Here is a 4884-nt window from a genome sequence, read left to right on the forward strand (position 1 = left end):
AGCCTGTTTCCGATTCTGTGTCTCCCTCTCTCTCTGCCCCTCCCCCGTTCATGCTCTGTCTCTCTCTGTCTCAAAAATAAATAAACGGTGAAAAAAAAAAATTTTAAAAATAAATTTCATTAAGAGATGTAGGGGAGCCTGGCTGGCTTAATCAGTGGAGCGCGCAACTCTCGACCTCAGGGTGGTGAGTTCGAGTCCCACGCTGGGTGCAGAGATTACTTACACAATAAAATCTTAAAAAAAAAAAAAAAAAAAGAGGTGCAGACTTCCACTGCATTCGTAATGTTATTTGTACGTGTCTGCTGAGTCAATAAATTGACCTGCAGAATTTTTATACCTTTTTTGTTTTTATGAGACATTTGATAGTAAATCCAGGATGATGAAAACGAACCAAAACAGGGGAGCAACCCCTTAGGAGACTGACAAAGAGGTGAATGAACGCTCCTACCACTAACCAAATGTGACACAGCGATTTGCAAGAAGAAACACGTATCTGGCCTTTGCCCACTGTTCCCGGCACACAGTTCCAAAACTTGGAATCTCCTATACAGGAACCGCAGGGGCCTCTTTTGTTACAATACTTAGTTTTGTTCCCAGTCCCCGAAACAGCTCCGGAGTGGTAAAGGGGAAGTGGGCGGCTTTTGTTATTTATAACAAACCCCTCTCGCGGAGTGACTTTTGGAGAGCCCCCCCTCACCCAGGGCGGGGGCTGGTTGCCAGGGTAACCAACCTGCGCTCACAGGGTTGGAACTCCAAGCCCCGCCCCCAGCTCTACGGAGGGGAGAGGGGCTGGAGATCTGAGCTCGGTCGCCAGTCCCACCTTTGTAGTGAAGCCCCCACCGGAGCCCAGGAGGACAGGGCCCAGCGCTTCCCAGCGCTTTCCGGCTGGTGAAGATGGAGAAGGACGCACCAGGACGGGTCTTGGGTGCTGTGTCCCCTCCCACATCCAGCGCCCTACACATCAGTTCCAGCGGGCTCTCCCTGAGTTACACCTTTTTTCCAATAAACAGGTAATCTAGAAAGTAAACTGTTTGCCTGAGTTCTGTGAGCCACTCTGGCAAATCAGTCAAACCCAAGGAGGGGGGCACGGGAGCCTTCTGATTTAGGGCCGACTGGCCAGAAACACAGGTGACAACCCAGACTCACCAGGGGTGTCTGGGGTTGGGGGTGGGGGGGGCAGTCCTGTGGGACAGAGCCCTACACCCGTGGGATCTGACGCTACTTTTAGGGAGATGGTATCCGATCTGAGTTGGCCCACAGGACACCCGGCTGGCGTCTGGAACATTCCTCGGACGTGGGGGGAACCCCTCTCCCCACGGCAGAATTTGGTGTCGGAACTTTTACCTCGATTCTAAAAAGCTCATTCCTTCCACATCACAACGATTCTAATATTAGCACAAGTCCCACAGACTGTGGGGTCCATTCGTGCCATGGCTTTTATTTTCATTTTTCCCACGTTTTTCTTACAAATTAATGGTCCATGTGACACTGGCAATATGTGAGACTCCAGGACATACGGACGGCGGTAGGTATTAAGCGACCGCTTATTGTACTAACAGAATTACTGCCTTGAAACAATAAATGGCTAATACTTTTGGCTAAGGGAACAGAAAAGCCCGTCCCCACGAACTGAATTCCTCATGGTGACCCCTGCCGAACAGCTTTGTCACTGGTCCCCAAGCCCCCGGATCCTCGTCTTAAGGACTTTTCCTCCAAAGGCACTGAGTCTCTGAGTCCTCGGGAAGAAGGCTCGGTTCCTCCATCGCCCGGAGCACAGGACGGAGAGGGGATGAGCCACAGGTGGATGGGAGGCCCCTGGCTGGAGGGCCTGCGGGCGGCCTCCCTACTTGCACTCCTGCCTCCACAGCAGCGCCCGTGACAGTGACCCTGCTCAGGTGGGCCGTGGTCAGGCCCCCCTACCGTTCCTTGTGCTGTAGAAACACGTCAGCCCCTCCCTTCCCTGCAGTTTCAACGAGACGCCCGAAGGCTTCGATTTTACAGCAGAGAACGTAGACGCCGAGAGGCTTTCCCCCCAACGTCTGGTTGTCCGTCCAAATGGTCAACATCTTTCTGGTTTTAGAGCCCGAATGCCCACATCTCCGACCCGGCTCCTGGGTTTACTGCACTTCCAGAACGGTTTGGATACCGGACCTGGAAAAGCCTTGTGTCAACTTTATTTTGCCTACTCGTTTCTCTCGTCCCCTCCCGGGTGCTCAGGACGAGGGGACCGACCTCGGGTGCCCTGGGTAACACCTGGGCCCAGCTGGGACCCTCAGATCCTGATCAGACACGCCACCCACAGGCCGGGCCCGGGGAGCATCCCTCCTTCTGTTCTCCACCTCGGCCTCCTCCACGCCCGTTCTAACTATTCTCCCTTTGCCCACACGGATTGGCAGGAAACCCTCAACTTCCTGCATTTTCTCAAGAGACGCCCAGAAGCGCGTCGGGAGGGGGGTGGGTCCCCGTACCCCCTTGAGCACCCAACAGATCACAGAAGGGAAGAGATCCCAGCTCGTCACCTTATCACCGCTCTTCCCTTCTCTCCTCGCGAACGGGCTTCGAGCGGGAGCCGAAGACCCCGGCAGCACCTGCTCAGTCGCCCTCGCCACCTGCTTCAGGACTAACGACGGCACCACCGCCCTCTGTCTCAGCACACGGCTGTCGCCGAGGGTCACCCGGAGTGAAGTCAGGAGGGCCTCGGGGGCCTCGGCGTCCGTCCAGCTCTGATCTCACGAGGCAGGGCGTCCAAGGACTCCCGATCAGCTCAAGAAGGGCAGCCTCTTGCTAGGGAATGCACCTGTTACTAGTGAGCCCCAGACCCACCACGCTGCGTAAACCAGCGGCTCCTGGGGCTGACGTGACCGAGCTCTGTTTGCCACCAAGAGACAAACACGTGGCTCGCTGTCTGCAACAAAAATCCTTGGGAGTAAACACAAAAATAAGTATGGGCTGACCTGCCCGAGCCCTAGACTTAAATTGGGTTAGACGAACTTTAGAAAGGAGACTTACATACGATGAGTGTAATAACAAACCCGTCGCCCCTTACCCACGGAGGGCACATCCCAATAAACCTCAGGGATGCCTGAAACCCGGATAGTACAGAACCCTATAGATACTATGTGTTTTCTTTTTTTTTTTTTCTAATGTCTATTTTTGAGAGAGAGAGAGAGAGAGAGAGAGAAAGAGAGACAGTGAGCGAGTGGGGGAGGGGCAGAGAGAAAGGGAGAGACAGAAACCAAAGCAGGCTCCAGGCTCTGAGCTGTCAGCACAGAGCCCGACGCGGGGCTCGAACTCACGCACTGTCCTTCATGCACAAGGACAGTAATTCCCGGAGAGACTGTCACGAAGAGTGAGGTGGCCAATATGAAAACTGCATCACTGGGTAAGAAAGAGTGCGCTCCCTGCCTCTCTGCCTCCAAACCCTCTGGCCAATGTGATGACCCTAAAACAGGCGTCACTGCCCTCTCCTGTGGCGCCAGCCCCTTAGACGACATCTCAGGAGCCCATGGTGTGGCCTCGGGCGCCCACTCTGCCCTTGCCCCCTCCATTTTCCCATTGGATTTGATGTTCCACCCGTCTGATTTATTCAGTGCTTGTGTCGGTTTCCTTGGAGGCTCTAACAAGTTACCACAGCTTGAGAGGCTTCACACGGTACCAACGTATCATCTTGCAGTTCGGGAAGTCCCAAGTCCAAAATGGGACTTGCTGGGTTCCAGTCAAGGTGTTGGCTGGCCCGTGTTCCTTTCTGGAGGCTCTAAAAGAAAATCCACTGACTTGCCTTTTCCAGCCTCTAGAGGCCACATGTACTCCTTGGTCTGTGGCCCTTCCGCCATCTTGAAAACCAGCAACACGGGCCAAGAGCTTCTCATGCCGCCATTGCTCTGGCTCTCCGTCTTCTGCCTCCTCCTCCACTTACAGGAACTTTTATGATTATGTCGAGCCCATCCAGATAACCTGAAAAACTCTGCATCTCAAGGTCATCTGATCAACCTCAAATTTCATATGCTACCTTAATTCTTCATTGGCACGTAACTTAACATATCAAAGGTTCTGGGGACTAGAACACAGACGTCTTTGGCCGGGTTGGGGGGCAGGGCATTATTCTACCTCCGTCAAAACACCGTGGCACTCACATCTCTCTGCCTTTACATACGCAGCTCCTTCTGCTGAGGATGCCAACTCCCCGATGCCCATTCCCATTCCTCAGACTCATGTATTGTTGAAGATACTTCTCAGGTGCTACCTCCTCTGTTAGTCTATTCCTCTTCTGAACCCGTAAAACTTTGAATCACGCTGATCCTGTGTTACAACGACTATTTATGCGCACCAGCCCCGTTAGACGGAGAACACCCAGTGTCCACCGTGTCAGGACCTTTGCTCACTCAACAGAACTTTGGCACTGCGAGGTATTTATTACTTTCCTCTTTGTGGATGGAGGGCCGTATTTCCAGCTTGTCTGTCCTTCCTGGGATCTACTTGTCTGCTCCTAGACGACCACCACCATGCTGGTTTTATCACAGTGGCTTTATAGAACGTCCTGACACCTGGGAAAGCAAGTTCCCCACCGCCACTCACCCTGTGCCCTACTGTTCGTCTTCCTCCTGCATTTCGTGGCTACTCTCTCAGGCGCGGCCTCTCCTATCCTGATGGTGATGGCCACCCAGGTGTGTCCGTGCACCAACACTGATCAAAGCGCACACTTGAAATATGTCCATCAACGAGAGTCTACGCTGAATGCAGCTGCCACTTTGGGAATTTCGCAAATACGCAGGTGGTTAGACTAAAACTAAGAATCTTTCTTTTCCTTCTTTATGAAACTAAGTACTTGACCCCATGTTAATAATTTGGCTCCTTTGGGGGCGCCTGGGTGGCTCAGTCAGTTAA

The 4884-nt window shown here is 53.1% G+C and overlaps 1 long non-coding RNA gene across 1 annotated transcript; it reads left to right on the forward strand.

The window, feature by feature from the left end:
* Positions 1–912: 912 nt before the first annotated feature.
* LOC123610584 lies at positions 913–4297 on the forward strand. The gene is made up of 2 exons (XR_006718215.1): positions 913–1010; positions 4158–4297. It is a non-coding gene; the product is annotated as an uncharacterized LOC123610584 (long non-coding RNA).
* Positions 4298–4884: the final 587 nt, after the last annotated feature.

The sequence above is a fragment of the Leopardus geoffroyi genome, chromosome C2 (assembly GCF_018350155.1).
Source record: "Leopardus geoffroyi isolate Oge1 chromosome C2, O.geoffroyi_Oge1_pat1.0, whole genome shotgun sequence".
NCBI classification, from domain to species: domain Eukaryota; kingdom Metazoa; phylum Chordata; class Mammalia; order Carnivora; family Felidae; genus Leopardus; species Leopardus geoffroyi.